The sequence below is a fragment of the Mus musculus genome, chromosome 2 (genome assembly GCF_000001635.26).
Source record: "Mus musculus strain C57BL/6J chromosome 2, GRCm38.p6 C57BL/6J".
NCBI lineage: Eukaryota > Metazoa > Chordata > Mammalia > Rodentia > Muridae > Mus > Mus musculus.
Genome location: NC_000068.7, coordinates 28095345 through 28115577, shown reverse-complemented (window position 1 = coordinate 28115577; position 20233 = coordinate 28095345). Strand labels below are relative to the sequence as shown.

General features: G+C 49.7%; 1 long non-coding RNA gene across 1 annotated transcript in view; it reads right to left on the bottom strand.

Moving 5' to 3' along the window:
• F730016J06Rik overlaps positions 1 to 20233 on the bottom strand; it is a 39036-nt gene extending 18803 nt beyond the window's left edge. The window contains exons 1-3 of the long non-coding RNA XR_003953783.1: positions 20041 to 20233; positions 15573 to 15778; positions 5250 to 5423 (exon numbers count right to left, since the gene is read on the bottom strand). This is a non-coding gene — a long non-coding RNA (RIKEN cDNA F730016J06 gene). The remainder of the gene's footprint in view (positions 1 to 5249; positions 5424 to 15572; positions 15779 to 20040) is intronic.

Sequence of the window (20233 nt, the reverse complement as noted above, 5' to 3'; positions counted from 1 at the left end):
GATTGAAATTCAAGCCATCATTTTGCCTTTAATCATGGTGTTCTGAACCATTAAATAGCCAACAATTGCTTTTTGGAAGCATACCTTAAGTTTGACTAAGAAGCCGTGTATATAATAGAGAATTGTCCCAATTATGTCTGCTTCTCTGTGTGTGTCGGGGGAAGGGGATCAGAATTTAGCACTGTGGAAAATTAAAATATCGAGAAGGCAGCTATGGAAAAGATGAGTTCACCTCCTCAGCCGCCCTTCCTCCCATGATTAATCAGATGATGGGCTAATCCAAGTGGCAGGTTTTGCTGAGGCTGCGTTTTGGGGCTTCACTGAGCGAGAACAGGGGTGAGGTGTGGCTGAGCTGCAGGCGCTGGGGCCTCGATTGGAGCTGATGGGGCAGCCCCAGCGACTACCACTTTCCCTAATTCTTTCCCTCAGGATATGGAACCTTCAGGGGAAAGTGGGGTGGGGCCCGGGAGGTGTCGTCACCCTCAGTAACACAGAGGGCTCAGTTCCCCTGAAAGGCAGCAGTGTTTACTCAAGGCAAGATCCACTCAGGGGTCAAGACCATTTCTTCAAGGTCAAGCTGCAAAGTGGGCTCACGAACAGCATTTTAATTTGTCTCAGACATTGATCAGGAATGTGCTTGGGGCAGGAGATAGAAGCTCAGTACGTTCTTGTATCCATGCTCCTGTGGGCACTCTGCTGTCGTTTTCTGCCTCCTTGTATCCTTGGGTACCTCTGGGGCTGGCACTTGCCTTCTGCTATGTTGCCATTGGAATCCTGAGCATCAGAGTCTGGGTCTCCTGAACTCTATGTTGCTGAATACCGAAGATGCCATGTCATAGCCAGTCTTGATATGCCTCCAGTCCTCCTGGAAGGGGGTCTTCATCCAATCAGTTCAGACCCAGCAGGTGTGGCATGGCATATGAGCGCGTAAGCTGAACCCAGGGAAAGCAGCATTAACTAGGACTGAGGTCTCTGAGTTCACATACCAGAGACTGCCCCAGGTGAGTTTTAGAGACAGGTGGGGTTTCGGCTAGCATGACATCCCAGTGTCCTTTTAGAAAGGGACAATTAAAGCAGACAGGTGTAGGAAGGCCCTGTAAGGATATGGAGAAGAGGCAGCCTCTCTACACCTAGGAGAAAAGCTGAGACACTAAATACCAGTGATTCAGGGTGCCTGCCAGCCTGATCGCTTCTTTGTGGTGGATGAGCAGTCATTCAGACAGTTCAGTAGGTTCCTTTGGGATATCCCTGTGGGGCCAGGAACCTCTGAGAGTCCTATAAGGTTCCTGCTAAATACCAGTACCCTTTGGGAGCAGCTGCCTCCCCCAGATGCCCCCAGCCTGTATATTTTGCTGCCCCTCCAGCCCCCTTGGGAGAGTCCTAGGTCCTTCCTGAATCCCCACTGTGCTGCCCTCACTAACTTGCTCCGATCCCATGTTTAGGTATTTTACCTAAAAACCTAAATACCTCTTGCTGACACAGCACTGTGCCTCATGTTATTGTATCTGTCAAGTCCTGGAAATCCATCATTCTCCATTGGGAATGCGTTTCCCAGTGGGAAGAGCAGTACTCATTTTTTCCTAGGCAACTTAAGGGGAATCATGCCCCATGATAAACCATAGGAAACCACAGTGCAGGGAAGGGCACATGGGAGTGGAGCACGGACAAGGATTTCACTTGCCAGTGCCATCTGGCTCTGGAGTGTCATGTTGGACACAACAGTACTGTCGCACTTGGGAGTTACAGAGACTGGACTGGGTATAGTCACTTTTTGAATGACTTAACCCCACTGGGCCTCAGTTTCCCCATCTGAGAATATATGCGTCTCAGATGTTGAAAGGCCAACAAGTCTGTGACACAGAGGAAGGTGAGGGGCGGAGACGTGAAGGGCTGTGTGAAGCTCCAGCCCCAAGGTACTCTTCCTACCTCAGCCTACCCCACAGTGCCAGCCTTAGTCTCATGGCTGGTTACAGTAGCCCCATGCCCAGAGGTGGGGTACACCAGGTACGGATATGCCTGTGTGCAAGAGACGTCTGTTCCCTGGCATGAACAATCAACTCACACTAACAGTTACCTGTGCGTTTTTGAGCGTGCCCAAATGGTTTCTTTATGAGAAAGTATTTGTTTTCGTGACCTTTAAAAAGCCCAATTAAAGTTTATATGGTGCTGGAAGGGAGAGCTCACTTCTGAGTTACTATGAAGTCTGCAGACTGCATCATTCTGGTGAAGGGGGGGGGGGGCTCCTCCCTCCTACTGTCCCCCCAGGGCCTAGCCTGATGGGTCTCAGGGAAGGGCTCTTTGCTGGGAATGAGCAGCAAGGATGAGCTACAGGAATAGACCTGTATTGTGTTGTCTATGATATTACAACCTGCATCCAGCCAGCCCAGGCTGTGCTGACAAATAACCCACCAGGGGCAATGCTTCAGAGTCACCTGCCCCACTGGCCTTTTGAGTGGGACACATACAAACACAGAGGTCCTCAAAAAAACCTTAATGTGACCATGATGTTGAATTCAAACAGGTCTGTCCTCTCTCTGAGAGGTGCATACAGACACTTGGAAGCATCATAAGTGTCCATGTCCTGTGACATGCTGGTCATAGCTACAGGACCCCACAAAGTGGACAAGAGCTAATGAGACCCTTGGCTGAGTCCCCTGAGAGGCATAGGTTAGACCCGAGTGGTGTCCCAGGGCTTGTGCTTTCCTGGGATGGTGTGAAGGCATCTGTGCCCATGTGGGCCAGTACACCCTAGGTGCAAGTGTGTCCCTTATGATGATGGCTGGGCAATGTGGTCAAACAGGGGCTAGGCAGCTACAGGAGGGTTCAGAGGCCTGTCTTGGGGCAGAGTAGTTGGGAGCTGTAGCCCTGGGTCCTGGTCATGGCTTGGCCAACAGACCCCATGTGGTTCATGGCCTCTCCTAACATCTTGGGAACAGGTTGGGAGTCAGGCCTGCCAGAAAAAGCCTGGTGATTTTTTTTGTACATGGTGATAGATAGCCAAGACGGAGCAGAAGGGCCATGTGATTCTAGGAGCCCAGCTGAAGGGCTCATGTTCCTCTAGGTCCTGCTCACTTGCCTTCTGGACACAGACCCATCCTGATTCCCATCTGCAGGGACTCCTGATGGAAATGTGGTGACCTTGGGCTCATGTTGAAGAAGCCACCAGACCTGTCATTTCCAGGGCCCAGATGGGTTTGGGGGTGCTGGCTGTAAGCTCTGGGAGCCAGGTAGGGAGCAGGGATCTGCAGGAGCCCCTTACTGGCGGCCCCACCATGAAGAGTAAGGCTGCTTTTGTGCCTCGTCCAGGCCTCTCTGAAAAAGCCCCTAGGTGTATCAGCGTGTCAGCCAGGCTGTCACCGTGCCTTCAGGAGAAGAAAGGTCACCAAACCTCTGCTTGTTTGCAGGCTCTGCAGAAAAGGCCTAATTACTAATTAAAACTCAGGCTTTCCAGGTTGGAATACTAATCCTTCACAGCTGCATGGCCTTAATTACACTTCCCCTCTGACATTCTAAAGAGCAGGGCTGAAACGGGGAGGGATGTGTCAGCTTTCCACAGGCTCTGTGGCCCCAGCCAGAGTGACATCCTCCCTCTTGTCCCCAGACTCTGGTAGATAGATGTCTTCATCTCTTCTCTCCTGTTCTTCCCTTGAACTCACAGTAATGCAGCTAGCTCTCAGGAGGCCATCTTTTCCTATGTTTCAGTTGTGGCCTAAAGAAGCCTCTTGGGCCAGTGGCTCCTGGCTCAGGCAGGCCCTGAAGCCATTTCCCAGCTGTTCCTCCCAGTCATTGTGACTCTGACTGCCTTGGGTTTGTGTCTCTATGGTTGCTTGACTGGTGCCCAGACTCCATCTTTCCTAGAACTGGAGGCCAAGCATCCTGGAAGCCTAGAACGAGAAGGTTCATATAATAAAAGGGGAGGGGGGCATGAATGGTCAATTTTGAGAGCCTCACTCCGGGGTTTGATTATCTGAAAGGAAAATTATCCCGACAGCCAGTCCTGGGTTCAGGCAGCCCTTCCTCATCTGGATTGCTTCATCAGCCCCATGTCCAGGCAGAGCAGATTCTTCCACTGCTGGCCCAGTGCATTCTCCTACTTGCTCTAGTCCCTGTTCTGGTGGGCTCACTCTCATACACCAGGAGCCATTCCTGGTCCCACTGCAACATCTGGCTGACCCTCCTGGGATCCCGCTCTCTGGAGCTTCGCCACAGTTTCACCCAGAACCTTTGCCATCAGCGGACATGGACTCATCCCCCGTGTTTAAGGGCAGTCATTCTTGTCCCCTTGGAACACGGCTTCTCCCCGCAGGGCCTGAGCCATGGCCAGCACTCTTACAGTCAGCACCAGGTCTACATTTGCCCAGTGAAAGGCTGAATGGACATAGTGATGGATGAACGCTGCAACTGTAGAAGCCAAAGAGAGAGGAGTAACGGTTTGCTGGGGCTCAGGATGGGGTAGGATGGGGTAGGGCCTTCCATCTGCGCCACTGCAGTGGGGAACCCCCAGAGACAATCGGGCAGAGAAGGAGGTGCTGCAGCTCAGACACCTGCATATCCAGCCCAGGCACCTGGGCAGCCAGTGACTAGCACAGTGCTCCTCCTAGAAGTCCCATCCGTCAGTAGAGTGGGCTCCATGGCACCTGCCATGTCCTCCACACTCTTGCTGAGGTGGAGAACGCTATTTCCTGTGTTGCGATGCTCAACAGCTCAAACGCTTCCAGGGCAAGGAACTGGGTCACCAGGAAGGAGCCACAATATGTCACTATATGACTTCCTCGAGTCTGTTTCTATTTACGTCAGGTGCAGAGAGAAGCCACAAGACTCTTCCCAAGTCTTGCACTCATAAGTTACATGAATGCAAGTAAGGAGTTCTCACAGGATCATGCAGGTCACCAGCAGGTGGAGTGGCAAAGGTCACCCCGCAGCCCGAGGTTCATGCCCACCCCTGTCAGCCTTTGGCCTCCCATACACTCTAGTACCTGCTAAAACCACATGTAGTTGGGTAGAATTAGAGGCTACTGAAGGAAGGATGGATGAGTGGCTAGCGTCTCCTCTGGTGACAATCTACTGACACATGTCCTTTCCTGGGGGCTCACGTGGGTCATCATAGACACCCTGATCTCAAGATAATCGTCACATAGCCGTGCATGGGAGACAGACATCAACACACATGGTTAGCTTCTAGACTTGCCAGCTCCATAGAGAACACCCTCCACAGCCTGGGACGTGTCACAGGAGTGGGCTTTACTCACTCAGATCGGAAGGTGTCTGTGAATGTCCCAGCCAGCATTCCCATCCTCTCTTCTGTTCCCCTGCTGTTTAAGTGAAGTCAGCTGATAGCTGACAGAAGGTGGGTACCTTCTCTCAAGCCCACACACACTCCGTGGGATGCTCAGGTACATGCACACACTTGCAGATCCATACACCTGTAGATAGGTACACAATGTCTTAGTCTGCTTTCTATTACTTCGATAAACACCATGACCAAAAGCATCTCCAGAGAGAAAAAACATTTATTTGGCTCACAAGGATAGTCCATCATCAGGGAAAATTGAGTCAGCAACCTAGGGACAGGAACTGAAGCAGAGACCAGGAAGGGGTGCTGCTTACTGGCTTGCTCCTCATGGCTTTCTCAACTTGCTTTCTTATAGCATCCAGGACCACCTGCCCAAAGGGATGGCACTGCCTTTAGTGGGCAGGGCTCTCCCACATTAACCAATCAATCATTAATCATTAATCAAAATGCCTCACAGGCTTGCCCATAGTTCAATCTGATAGAGGCATTTTCTCAATTGAGACATCTCTTCCTAGATAACTGTAGTTTCTGTCAGGCTGACAAAAAGCAAGCCAGGGCAACACACAAATGCACACACACATGCGCTCACGTGTGCACGCACACACACACACACACACACACACACACACACATTACACTCAATTATAAAGAGGCTGACTATAAACTTGGTCTAAATGTGTAGTTCTGTGATTCTATGTAGGGACCAAAACCATCTATAAAAGACCTTATAGACTCCTGCTGGCTAGTTTTATATCAGATTGACACAAGCTAAAGTCATCTGAGACTTTACTGGGATCTCAATTGAAAAAATGCTTCTGTAAAATTGGGCTGCAGGCAAGCCTGTAGGGCGTTTTCTTAATTAGTGGTTGATGGGAGAGTGCCCAGCCCATTGTGTGGGGTACCACTCCTGGGCTGGTGGTCTTGGGTACTATAAGAAAAGCAGTTTGATCAGGCTCTGAAAGTCAGTAAACAGCACCCATCTATGACCTCTGCATCAGCTCCTGGTCCTTGCTGGGTCTGAATTCCTGCCGTTTCATCACAGCAATAGTAATCCTAAGAGAAGACTTTTTCTCTTTTTTTTTTCTGGTTCTTTGAAACTGTAAGAAGAAAATAGGTACAGGAGAGACCCAGTGTTGCTGCACCCTGGAATACGTGGCTTGTATCTCTCCCTTAGATGCAGGTCTTTCCTCACTGCTGCAGAGGAGTATATGGCATCTGTCTTGACCAACTGAGCCATTCTTCAAAGCCTCCATGCTTCTTGCCCAGATAACAGCAGCAACAGAGAGGAACAGCTGCCGTAGCCCAGGAAGCACAGGCCCACAAGGCTGGCCACCTACAGGCTGGACCCTGGACAGCAGAGCTGAACTCCGCCTTGTGTAGAGCTCACAGCTGGGCCTCCTGTAGCCCCCCCCCCCCCCCCGAGTGAGTAGAGGAAAGCCACTCTACGGGACTCATCAGTCAGGCCCTGGAGCCCCCAGTGGGCTTTGCTCATTGTGGGTCAGCTTGTGAGTCTCCATTCTGACGTCCCATGAAGCCCCGTGCTGTGAATCTAGGGGTCTATCTACAGACCAAGCTGGCAGAGACAGTAAGTGAACTAGGCATGCCCTTCCACACAGCCCCTCTCAGGGGATCGAGACCGTGGTTATCCAGGCACTGGCGTCTGCCAGGCTTGGTACAATAAGGATCTTGTGTCAGCCTCAGATTAGGGCTGCTCTGAGGATGGATAGGGAGCACAGATTCTCCATTCTTCTGCCTTGCCAGCTGCTTTCTCTCTTCCCTAAACAGGACTCCTAGGCTCCAACTCTGGAACCACCAAGCCATGGTACAGAGTCCTCATATAGAAGGTTCTATGCCCAGCCTCTCAGCCAGAGACAATCCTGCTCCCAACAGCTGGATTTAGAAAGCTGCTTCCTGGATGGAGCCACTGGTCACAGCTCTGTCCTCTGAAGAAAGAGGGGCAAGGCTTCTGTCTGTGTTCTCCTTCCCTCATCTCCCCCTAGTCTCCCCCAGGCACATAACAAGAACTAAATAAATATTCATCAAAGAAATGAAATTTGCAAGACATTTAATAGAAACACTGCTAGAGTCTGTTGCCCCCAGACTTTCTTTCTCCCCCTGACACTTGATGGTTGTTAAACCAGAGAGCATTCTATCTTTATTCCTCCATCACCTGTCTGACACTGCTCCCAAGGTTCCTGACAGCTACAGATGCAGCTCAAGGGCCTGCATCTGCATTTTCTTCCCAGCATCTGCACACTGTGATTCTGGCAGCCTCTGGTCTCACACACTTCTGGCTGGGGATTAGTTTGCCCTAGAGACTGGGGCATGAGAGACCTGGATTTGGTATGTTAGCTTGTGGATTCACAGTTGGGTGGGAGGCAGCTGGTGGGCTCTGTTTGACATCGTGGAAAGATGAAGTCAGAGGACCAGGCCAGCCCTTGTGATGACTAGGCAGGATCTAGAACCACCTAGGAGACCATACCTGCAGAATCAAGCTGCAGACCATACCTGTGAGGAAACATCCAAATTAGGTTAACAGAGGTGGGAAGACTCATCCTAGAAGTGGGTGACACCATTCCCTAGGCTTGGGTCTCTGACTGCATCAAAAAGGGAAGAAGTCAGCTGAGTGGGCATTTATCCATCTGCTTCCTGACTGAGGATTCTGTGACAGCTGCCTCACGCTCCTGCTGCTGTGACTTCCCTGACCAGGAAGATTGTCTTGGGGAACCTTTCTCTCTTCAGTGACTTTTGTCATAACATCAAGAAAAAAATAACATAGGCCCAAAAGAGGCAGAGACGAGTAGAGGATCCCGGGGACTCTTTCTTGGCAATCCTGAGGTTTTCAGTGAGTGGAGCTGTGTGAAAATGGGCACAGTGCTCACTACTCCCACCCACTGCAGAAAGGTAGACTGCTTTCCAGGTGAGAGTAGAAGCCACACAAGGAAAGTCCATCTATCTCTCTCTGAGCTCAGAGAGAGCAATAGAGAAGAAACCAGGGATCCAGACAGCAAACACCAAAACCAGCTCAGGTTACAGATGACATGGTCTCCCTAAAATATTACGTAATAAATAACAAACAGGAGTCAGAACAGCAGGCTACAAGTCTATAAACACCCTTCATGTTGCTCCCCACTGCCATGGCAGCACACACTTTGATCCCAGCCCAAGGCAAGCTGGGGCAGGAGGAGCTCTGTGAGTTCAAGGCCAGTGCACTCTCCAGTCTACAACAGTAAGTTTCAGGCCTGCCAAGGCTATGCCATGAAAGCCTGTCTCAAAAAGACCCAAGCCAGAACCCAAACAATAAAGATCTTAGATTTTTTTTCCTCTATGTGCCTGTAATAATCCAAAAGCATAATTGGAGAAAGAAATTTCATTATGTTATCATTACAAAGAACAAAATAATTAAGGTGCCAGACTTGTAGACCAAAATTTCTAAAATACCATTCACAGAAACAAAGGAATGCTTAGTGACACAAAGACAAAACCTGGCATTGTCCTCTCAGTGCAGCCACAGATTCACTGTAATACCTTTCAGAACCCTAGCTGGGGTCCATTTTAATCTTTGCTGAACTAAATAGCTCGGGTTGGTGAGACGGCTCAGCAGGTAAGGCTCTTGCCTGAGGGCTTGAGTTCCATCGGGGCCCATGGGGTGGAAGGAGAGAATCAGCTCCTGACAGTTGTCTTCTGATTCCACATGCCAGTCCTGGCATGCATGTGCGCGTGCGCGTGCGCGTGCGCGTGCGCGTGCGTGTGTGTGTGTGTGTGTGTGTGTGTGTGTGTGTGTATGTGTGTATGCGCACATGTGTCTGTGTATGTGTGTGTATATGTGTATGTACACATGTGTCTGTGTCTCTGTGTATGTATGTGTGTATGTGCACATGTGTATGTGTGTATGTATTTGTATGTGCACATGTGTATGTGTGTGTGTATAGAACAGGGTCACCATCAGTATGCTGACCACTCTATCTCTAGCTGATAATGCTACTGTGGAAGGTTCTGGAAACTTTAGGAGGTGGGGCTCAGCTGAAGAAAGTGGGTCAGTGTCTGCCCCTTCCTACCTGTCTGCTCTCTGGCCACCAGGAGGCGAGCTCCTTTGCTCCTCCACATTCTCTCTGCCATGATGCACTGAGCTCTGAAACCCTGAGCACAAATCAATCATCCCCTTTCTACGGTTCCCTTTGGTGCCATGGTCACAACAGCACAGCATTCTAAATACACAGTTGCTTACCTTTTTGACCAAATGGTCTTCAATTAGGAGGCCAACACCAGAGAGAAAGTGTTGCTCACTGCCAAGCCTGACAACCTAAGGTCAGTCCCCAGGCCACATGTAGTGGATAGAGAGGACAACTCCTGAAAGCTGTGCAAGTCACAGCACAAGTACACACACACACACACACACACACACACACACACACACACACACACACACAAACACAGACACACACACTCAATTTTAAAAAATGTAATAAAACTTTAAAAAATATTCAAAGTGAATCAAAACCTTAAGTGTGGGCCGGGAGTGAGATGTCAGTAGTGCTTGCTATGTAAGTGTAAAGATTTGAACTGGGAGCCTCTACATTCACATAAAAATCCAGACATGGCCACACATGTCTGTAACTCAAGTCCTGGGGATCAGCATAAGTTAGAGACAGGAGGATCATGAGAACTTGCTATTTCCCAGCTTAGCTTAAAAACCCAAAGGAATGAGGTGGGAAGTGACTGGCAGGACATCCAGTGTCCTCTGGTCGCTGTGCAGCCGCAGCCGCAGCACCCTGACCCCAGAAATGTAAGGGCTAGAACTACAAAGTCCTAGGGAAGAGGTAGGGTTTCATCTCCCCGGCCTTGGGTTAGGCAACAGTTTCTTTGATGTGACATCAAAAGTGCAAGAAGCAAACAAAACAACAACAAGAACAACAAAGAAAAACCCAAGATAAATTAGACTCTATGAAAATGCAAACCTTTTGTGTTTCAAGCAGTAAGAAAGTGAGAAGACACCAGAGAGAAGGAAGACAGCAGCTGCAAACCCACAGCTGCCAAGGGGTTTGTATCCAGAAGACATGGAGAATGCTTTCTACTCAATAATTAACAGACAGATAACCCCACATTTTAAGGAAAAGAGAATTGAAGAGACACTTCTCCGGAGAAGACCTGCAGATGGCCAATAAGCACACGAGCTGTGCGATCGCATTAACCATCGGGGGATGCGGATCTGAATTACTGTATGAAGCCATCTCATGTCTACCAGGGTGGCTGTAAGCACAAAGACAACCAAGACACAATGTTGGAGAGGAGGCAGGGAGGGTGGGACCCCTGAGGATGTGTAGTGACAATATGAAATGGTACAGGCAATTTGGAGGCAGCTTGGCTGCTGTCAGGTAAAGAGACAAACCACTGTTCAACCCAGCAGGCATATTCCTTCATATACGTCCCGGAGAGTTGATCAAAACCCAGCCTGAGTTTCCATAGTAGTGTATTCATCATAGCCAGAAAAGTCCATCAGCAGAGTCATCAGGAAAGCTTGCTACATAGCCAGTGGACTGTCACTGACCACACACACACACACACACACACACACACACACACACACACACATCATTACATGTTGCACCATGGATGTGCGTTGAAGAGTTTTTGCTAGGTGCAGTCACTGATCTATGCAAATGCTCGGAGGAGGCAGTCGGGACTCTGGGGTGGGGCAGCGCTGGGAATGCAGTTTCTCAGTTGGGGAAGCGGGAGGGAATAAGGATGCCCTCAAATTAGACTGTGCTGATGGCTGCCCAGATCCAGAATATACCAAAATGTGCCCACTTGTGTATTTTAAATTAGTAAAATCTACAAGATGTGAATTTTGTCTTAGTAAAGCTACCAAAACAGCATCAAATCCAAGAAAAACTCTACACCTACCCATGGCCCACACCCCAAAGGCTGGGGGTGGGGTGATGGGGGCCTGAGCCTTGCTGTGCTGGGCAAAGCAGTCCCAGTGCGGGACACTGGAGGCAAGCAGAAGCCACGCAGAAGCTGCAGGCGTGAAGTTAGGCTCGCTCTGCCCCTACCTTCTTTTTATGTTAATTTAATGTCAGATCTGCATAAACACAGCTTCTGGAGGCACTCAGATGACCCTCTGATTGTAGAGGATTCCTGTCACTCTAGCAAGAGCCTTGAAGCTGTTTCCAAGGGCCCCTCCCAAGCAGAACACGTATTCTCTGATATCCATCCCATGACTGAGCCTCTAGTCTTGGAATTCACGGAAATGGCTTCTCAGAGTTTTTGTGGTGTTAGGCACATACATACATACATACATACATACATACACACACACACACACACATACATACATACACACAGATCCTCCAGAATCTATTTCCCTCTGGGACAGCTGAGGGCAGAGGCAGGAGAGGATGAGTCACAGTAGCGCCCCCTTCAGGGAGTTCCCCCAAAGCCCACCATAGTAGCAGGGAGCAGGCAGGAAGAAGGGACTGAGCCCATGACAAGACTGACTCAGGAGTTCTCCTGCCTCCTGACTCTCATTCTTGGGGAACATGTCAACTGCTTCTCAGCCTTGATATCTGCAAGAAGGCAGAATGGAGGGAACCTGCAACTTTTTGGTGTGTGCCAGCCTGGGTAGTTGGTTATGACATCTGTGAACAGGGACCAGAGATGGCTTGGAGCCACCCAGACTCATGGGTGTGATGGATATTCTCGGTTGTCAACTTAACTACATCTGGAATAATCCAAGTGGCTGGGCATACCTGTGAAAGACTTTATTATTATTATTATTATTATTATTATTATTATTTATTATTATTATTATTATTATCATTATCATCATCAAATTGTTTGAAGTGAGAAAACCCTCTTTTAATCCGAATTTTTTGAAGTAGGAAGATATATCTTTAATTTAGATATTTTGAGGCAGAAAATCCACCTTTAATCTGGGCCACATCTTCTGTAGGCATCATTATATAAAGGACATGAAAGAAGGAATCTTTTGCTCTTTGCACGCTTGCTCTCCCTGGCAAGTCAATTCCTCCACTGGTATTCTTTGGGATTCCAGCACATTCTGAAGAAAAGCTCAGACATCCAGCCTCATGGACTGAGCAACTACTGGGCTGTTGGTCCTTCCATTGGTAGACAGCCATTGTTGGACTAGCTGGAGCACAGCCTGTAAGAAATTTTAACACACACATCACACATCACACCACACACACCACACACACACACACACACACACACACACACACACACATCACACCACACACACCCATACACACACCACACACACACACCACACACACACATCACACCACACACACCCATACACACACCACACACACACACCACACACACCACACACACACACACACACACACAGAGAGAGTTCTGTTCCTCTAGAGAACCCTGACTAATACAGTAGACAGCCTCTGCCTCTCCATAGTTGGGACCCCCTAGTGAGCTGATGATCCTGCCATGTGACATCCCAGGCTGAAGCCATTTGGGGAGAAGTCCAGCCACAGTCCTCTGAACAGGCAAGTTTCTGGGGAAGCCTCTCATTGTAACCCCTGTGGCAGGGAAGGGACAGACAGGGATGGCCTCCGACCATTTACCCCTGCTGCTCAACGGTATAGGATATTCCAGATGTACTATTCTCAATCAGAAGCAAGGCCCATAATAGCTTGGTGTGACTCAGTCACAGGAGCTGAACAGGATGCCCCTGGGGAGCCACAGGGCCTCAAGAATCCTTACTTCAGCTGGAGATGGCTCTTCCATCTCTGAGCAGTAGGTTTTAGATCACCCAAGATTTCCTTGTGTTACTCAAAGGTCTATGTATGTTGTCTCTGGCTTGGATCTAGATGCCTGGAAGCCCTAGTGCTAGGGCCCAGCCTTCAGAAACAGGTGGGTTTGGTCCCGCTCTTCATGGGACATGACACAACAAAGTTCCTCATGGAACCTCAGCTCTCACCCATGTAATCAGCAGGATGACTGGCCCTGGATCAGAAAGACCTGTGTTCTTCCGAGGAAGAGGTTCAGCAGACACAACTACACAGGCATTTATAAAAGGCCTACTAGCTGTGATGGGAAAGTGGGTGTGACCTGCCTAGCATCCATGAAGGAAGAGATATGAGTCACAAGGAAGCATCTACTGTTGGTGTGCAGTCCCATCTAGAGGCTGAGTCAGCAGCTTCCAGATGTTTGTAGACAGATGGGGAGGGGCTCTGAAGTGTCTGTGGTTGCTGTGCATTGGTAGCTCCTGATTTCTTTTCTCTGTGTTGTGTTTCTCTAGTCTTACCACACACGCTACATGGTATTTGTAATCACAGCCTTAAGCTCATCATAGCACTCAAAGCCACTAAGCTCATCAGAGCCCACTCTCCCTGAAGTTCCTGTCCCTGGCTCTTTGCATGTGTTCCAGATTTATCATCACCCCCACTTATAGGTGAGGGATGGGTAAGAAATTAGCTCCAATCAGGTATCTCATAACTAAAACTGTTCTTCTTGGATGCACAGTGTCTCCGTGTGATGGTGGCTAATGTTGCCCAGTGGTTCTGTCAAAGGGTTGAGGTCACACAGTGTGTGCGTGTGTTACAAGCTCAAGGTGTGTGTGTGTGTGTGTGTGTGTGTGCGCGCGCACATGTGACAAGCCCAAGGGTTGAGCTGCCTGGAACACACTGCCCCATGGTATTGCCTGCCAAGATGAAGTCTGGGGATACCTGGAGCAGGTGGGCACGAGGATCCGTCTGAGTGTCATCACAAGATGAGATGGACTGCCTGCTGTTTTTTTTTTTCTAGGAAGTCCCACAGGGGACGCTACATAGGCAACAGTCAACGAGCTGACACCTGTCCAGCCTCTTGTGGAAATAAAGTCGGCCAGGTGATCCTGGCTGCCAGCCTCATAGAAGAAGGGTTTTGCTTCAAGGAAAGCAAACAAAACCAAAGGGATGGGAGCTGGATAAGCAGGGCTTCAGTGTGCTGAGGCTGGGAACAGGGTGGGGTAGACTAACAGTTCTGTGCTGCGTCTTCAAGGTCAACAGCCACTTGACCCTAGTGTCATAGCATCCAGTCAAGGCTATGGTGTCACTTGAAGAATCAGGATCTCTTACAGATGGTGGTGTAGTCAGCCTTGGCAGGCCAGTTTGGAATAGCCAAAATGGCTTTTCATGATGCTGAGAACTTTCTAGAATTTTCCAAAGAAGCTTCCACCCTGTTGGTACTGCCTGAAAGATCATAGGTTAGTGAGTTTTCAGTGGGTGTGTCATTTGAAGATAAGAACACTACTGTGTCTGGTGCAGCAGCCAGGGCTATGCGTTGAGGCCTAGCTCTCTTCTCCCTCAGCTGTACACAACCCGCTGGCCCTCGGGCTGATTAGCACGGCAAAGTGTACCGAAACACAGCAGGTTGTCATTGTGGTCTGTACTAGGGAAGCAACCTAGAGCAGCTCAGCCTGTTCCTGTCTGTCCATACAGTCCTCTAAGACTAAGATGGCAAGTGTGCCCCCAGAGCTGGGTAGGGGCCCGTATGTCCTGGTGTCTAGAGGTGAGCTGACTGCCTTCTGTGGCTGCTACTGAGCATGTGCGGCATTGCTTCAGGGAGTGCATCCAGCTTGTTCTGGCCTGAGGGAAGCTTCTGGTGGGATGGAGTGCGGGTGGTAGACGAAGTGTGTTGGAGAGTGTACTCAAGATCATGAATGTGCACACATGTGAGCCTGAGAGAGTGCATGCGATGAATTCATGAGCATTTATGAGCTGTGAGCGAGTGTGTGTGTGTGTGTTGTGAGCCAGTGAGCATATGGGTTGTGAGTCTCTGGAGGTGTGTGCTGAGTCACGTGTCTGTAGGTGCATCCTTTCGTGAAAGTGCCAGTGGTCTCCATCAGAAGAGAGCAGAAGTTGGATCACACACACCCCTCCTCTTCAGCCTGAGGTTTGAATGCAGCCCAGTTATGCCAGGATGAGCCCTCTCATCTACAACACAGGTCCTATCTAGACCTGTCTGCTAGATGTAGTTTCCTGATGGTCCTAGCCAAGGGGCTCAGAGAATAAGAAATGACACCCACGGGCTTCATGTCTGGCTGGACCTCCTAGCACCCTGCATGTGTCTTCCATATCTTAGGGAGTGGTACTATTCCTGGGCATTGGGGTCCTTGGTCACAGCTGCTCCCCCATAAGCATACCAGAGACTTTACCTGCTCCTCCCCAGCGCCTAAGGAATTCTATTTTTTACTTCATTTCAAGGCAAGGGAACTGAGACTGGAGATTGCGCACCAAGTTTTGCAGTAAGGGCCTACCTGCCACTGCCAGGGATCGGTCTGTCCAGAGTGCAGGGCAGCCTGTTTCAGTTGGGTTCAGAGACTGTAGCTTTTCCCATCTCCACTCTCCAGCACACCCAGAGAAAAATCACTGCAGGCCAGGGGAGAGTGAGCCCCGGGGGCACACTCAGGTCATAGTGGGTGGAGACGTGTTTGCAGCAGACATCTCTCAGCCTCAGTTTCCCCTGTGTGAAACAGATATTTGGGTGTGAGCCTTCTTGTTATCAGAAGGTCATTCAGAGAAGAACGCCATCACGGGGAAGGCCGAACTCAGAACAGCTCCTTCCACCCCTGCTCCCCAACCTCTCCCACTCTGGGCAGCTTCCCACCCCCTGCTCACCTACGGGTCACCTTTACGCTTGGTGTCAGGTGTGAAGCAATCAGCCCTGTATTTTGTATTGCATGGTGGGAGTGCAAAATAAATGTTTAATTTATCACTAGCTCCAGGAACAGGGAGAAAAAAATAATAAAAATTCTGTCTCAAGCACCTAGAACATATTATTTACAGCCCCAAACTTTCACAACAATTTGAATGCAAAGCAGGATGGGCTGTATTTATAGCACGATGTCCCAATTGCAAAAGAAGGCGTCTGCGAGCAAAACAGCACTTTCCTTTAAACTGCTCGCTGAGAAACCGGGGAGAGGCTTTGCTTTCCCAGAGAGGCTGCGCACTGAAAATGTGCAGGTACCCAGGCAGAGGGAACAAAAGCGATGAGAAAGGGCGGCGGGCAGGCGGGCGTTGGCAGCCCCCACCGGCGGAGCTGGACTGCTTTCTTTTCATTTAAAATAACATTTTTATTGATTCTTATGCAGGTCCCTGTGAGGGTGGGAAACTGACTGATGCCTCCAGGAGAAACAACTTGGGAGAAAGCCCTTGGTGGTCCTGGTAGCGTATTGTCTCCACCCAGGTGTGGGAGGAGTCAGAGGAACCCAGCTGACTCAGTTTCCCCTCTCTTAGGAACTGAAGCAGCTTCTCTTTCCTTGGGGCTGAGATGATTAATGAGGAGCCGAGGAGAGCTTTGAAGATGAAAAATCTCCCCGCTGTCCCAGGGATTAATCATCGTATAATATAATGCATGTTCCATAGCACTGTGGCGACTTAATTACCTACAGTCACCGAAATTATTTTCCTCCCGCGCCTCCCAGGAGAAATGGTCCCCCCTGTTTTGAGCCCCAAAGCCACAGCCCAGATTCTCAGCGAATCAAAGCTTCCCAGTTTCCCGCAGCCACAGAGAAGCTGAAGGCTTCCAGGGATTGAGAAACAAAGGCATTCAAGTAGAGATGCCTCAGATAGATCGCAATAGGGGGCTGGGGGGCAGGGCAGGGAAGGGAAGGGGACAGAAGTGGCTCTTTGTCACTTGAAGAACTTGCCTATTCCCTTCAAGTCAGTGAAAGTGTCCTTGGTCCCTCACAGAGATGCACTGGTGGGCAGGGAGTACGGGTTAAAACCCCCCTCCCCTTCAGCTGGTCAGCCTCTGTTCCCAGCCGTGGCCAGTAAGACAAGGGACTGTCTCTATTGACCCTTTCTGAGATGATGACCACTGGGTGTCCATTCTTGCTTATCTGGGGGCTTGCCATTGAGCTGTGTGGGCCAAAGCCTATACCGTTTAGTTTGTATTGTCAACTTGACACAAACCAAGTCTCCCAGGAAGAGGGAACCTCAAGCAAGAAATTGACTGTCAGATTGGCCCATGTGCCTGTGTGAAACACATTTTTTTTGATTGTTTCTCCATGGATTCTACTTCCTGCTCCTGCCTGGAGTTCCTGCCCCGATCCATCAGTCCTCAGTGATGGGCTGTCGCCTTTAAGCTGAAATCAAGCCCTTGCTCCTTACATTGGTTCTGGTCACGGTGTTTATCACAGCAACAAACATCAAGGTAGAACCAAGGGCTTTCTCATCTGTGAATGGCACCCTTGGGCTGGCGTGCTTGGATGAGGGAGCTCAGTGGGTTGGAGACAGGTTGAGAGTTCACTTTGTGGCCATTTGTAATGCTTATCTTGACCTCACTGTGACCTTCATTCCTGACAGAAACCATTTGAAGGATGACAATTTTTAAAAAATTTATATATGCTAAGTACACTGTAGCTGTCTTCAGACACACCAGAAGAGGGCATCGAATCCCATTACAGATGATTGTGAGCCACTGTGTGGTTGCTGGGAATTGAACTCAGGACCTCCGGAAGAGCAAGCAGTCAGTGCTCTTGACCACCGAACCATCCCTCCAGCCCAACGGATTGTCCTTGACTCAGTGTTTCAGTGAGTTTCCACCCGTTGTGGCAGCAATGACTCAATCCGTAGCAGCGGGAGCTTGTGGAAGAACTGTCCACATCACAGATGGCCAGACTCTCCCAAGAATCTGCCTCTGACAACCCATTTCCACCTACCCAGCTCCCCTCCTAATGGTCCCGCCTCCTCCCAAAACAGGGCTACCAACTGAGGACTCAGAGTTCAAACCATGAGCCCATGGGTACATTTCACCTTCAATTCATGGCACCATCCATTAATTCAAATTGGCACTCAGCATCCTGGCCACCAGATTAGGTGGCATTTGGATGCCTTTCAAAGACTAGGTCAAGTATTTTTATTATATTTGGCCATTGAAAGAACAGATTCCACTGCAGGGGGGTTGGAAAGCAAACTCTTTCTTGTCTTGACACAGATAAGAAAGGAGAGTCACCCTGGCTTGTGGACACCCCAAAACATTTCTTTCTTATCTTTTTTGTAGGCATCTGTTTACCTTACGTGGCCAAGATCCACCTGGTTGACCTTCTCTTAGCATGGAAACAGGAAGCCTCTGAGAGGAGAAATGGGCTCAATGCCTGTCCATTTGCTGTGTGCTTTCTGGCCACCCACACACCCCCTCTGGGCTTTGTAATTCTGTAGGACAGGGCTGAGACTGCTATGAAAACAAGTAGGCTTCTGGGATAGGAACATACGCTAGTGCTTGGCTTGTGGCTCAGCTGTTGCCCTGTCAGTGGTTGTCTTGGCTGCTCCCCACCTCAGTGGAGTGTTCTGTTCCTTCTGGTTTTTACCCCATCTTATCTTTCAGCAATCACTGATCTCCACCCAACACAGTGCGTGCTTACGTTTGCCTTTATGCACACCCCCAATGCAGGAGGAAGTCAGGAAGTTTCCGAAGGTGACCTGCTGACCATGTACAGGCCCAGCGTCCTGCTCAGTAACTGTCCAGCAGAGGATAGGAGCCTGGAAGGGCTGCTTGGGAGGGGTACTTGGGTCTGAGTAGAGAAAGAAGCCCATGCACAGGAGATGGCAGAGAGTCTTGGTAGTATGGCTGGAGGAAGCTGTCTGCTCTGTGGCTGACTGCTTAGCTGCCCCTCCCCAGAGGCACATGCACAGTGTCAGCAGGGACCTTTCTATGGCCTTTCTCTCACCATAGAAAGGTCAAGGCCATTGGGCACAGAGTCTCTCTGCTTAGATAACCCTGCTTGGGTCTGTGATAGACTCAGCAGCAAACTGTTGGAGGGCTGTTCACTGGGAGAGAAGCCACTGGCCTGAGGCAAAGAAGGGCTTGCGGTTGTTTGGAACCCAGCTGTCATGGAGAATCATATCCTACCCTGCTCCTGGTCCTCACCTGGGACGGAGAGGCCTCTGGATGGTGAAATTAGTCTTGGAATCTTCTTCTGAACCACCTTGAAAGCTGTGAGTTAACTGTGCTGTGCTCAGTGTTCTGCGTGACTTGTGAGCATGACCCTGGCCAGCATCCTGCACCCAGTTGCAACACTGAACTAAGCAGGAAACCCCAAGTCGCCCGACCCTGGACCTTAGTTCTGGGTTATGTTTTCAGAGTCTGGCTTCCAGATCCAGCCAGTCCAGATGTCACAACCTCAGCCAGGTCACATCCCACCATGCCTTCCACCCTCAGTTTCATGGGGTCCCTTTAGGATTCGTTACAGTGGCTCTAAATGCAGTCTGTGCTTCTCCCCAACAAGCCAGCGTAGGGAAGGTGTCGTGAAGGCAGTGGCCAAAACAGAACCTCATCTGGAACCAGGAGACTGATGCAGGCAAGCCTTGGTTAGCACCAAAGCAAAACCTATCCATACGTTAGGTTCCCTGAGTCATTTTCAGGGCCGAGAGAACCTCTCAAGATCAACCTTCATCAGCCTTCCATCCATCCATCTACCTATCCACCCATGCACCCACTCACTAGTCTACTTGCTCACCCATCCATCTGTCCACCAGTCCATCCACTTATCTACACAACTATCCACCCACTCAACCACCCATCCACTTATCCATCCACGTATTCATCTACCCACCCACCTATCAGTGAGTCTATTTGTCCATGCATCCATCCATCTGTACATCCATTTGCACATCCACTCATGATCCATTTATCTACTCACCTCCATATCCATCCCAGTTAGGGTTCCTATATCTATGATAAAACACCATTACCAAAAGCAATTTGGTGAAGAAAGGGTTTACCTCAGCTTAGAACTCTCAGGTCACACTCCATCACTGAGGTAAGTCTGGGCAGACACAGGTCCAGAGGCTATGGCAGTGGGGTCAGCTGAGTCTATCAGGCAGCCCTAACAGGATGCTGTGGGAGGAGTCTGCACAGAGGAACAACAGCACACTTTTCTCTCTGTGCCTGGTTCTGTGTTGGGGGTGAGGGTCA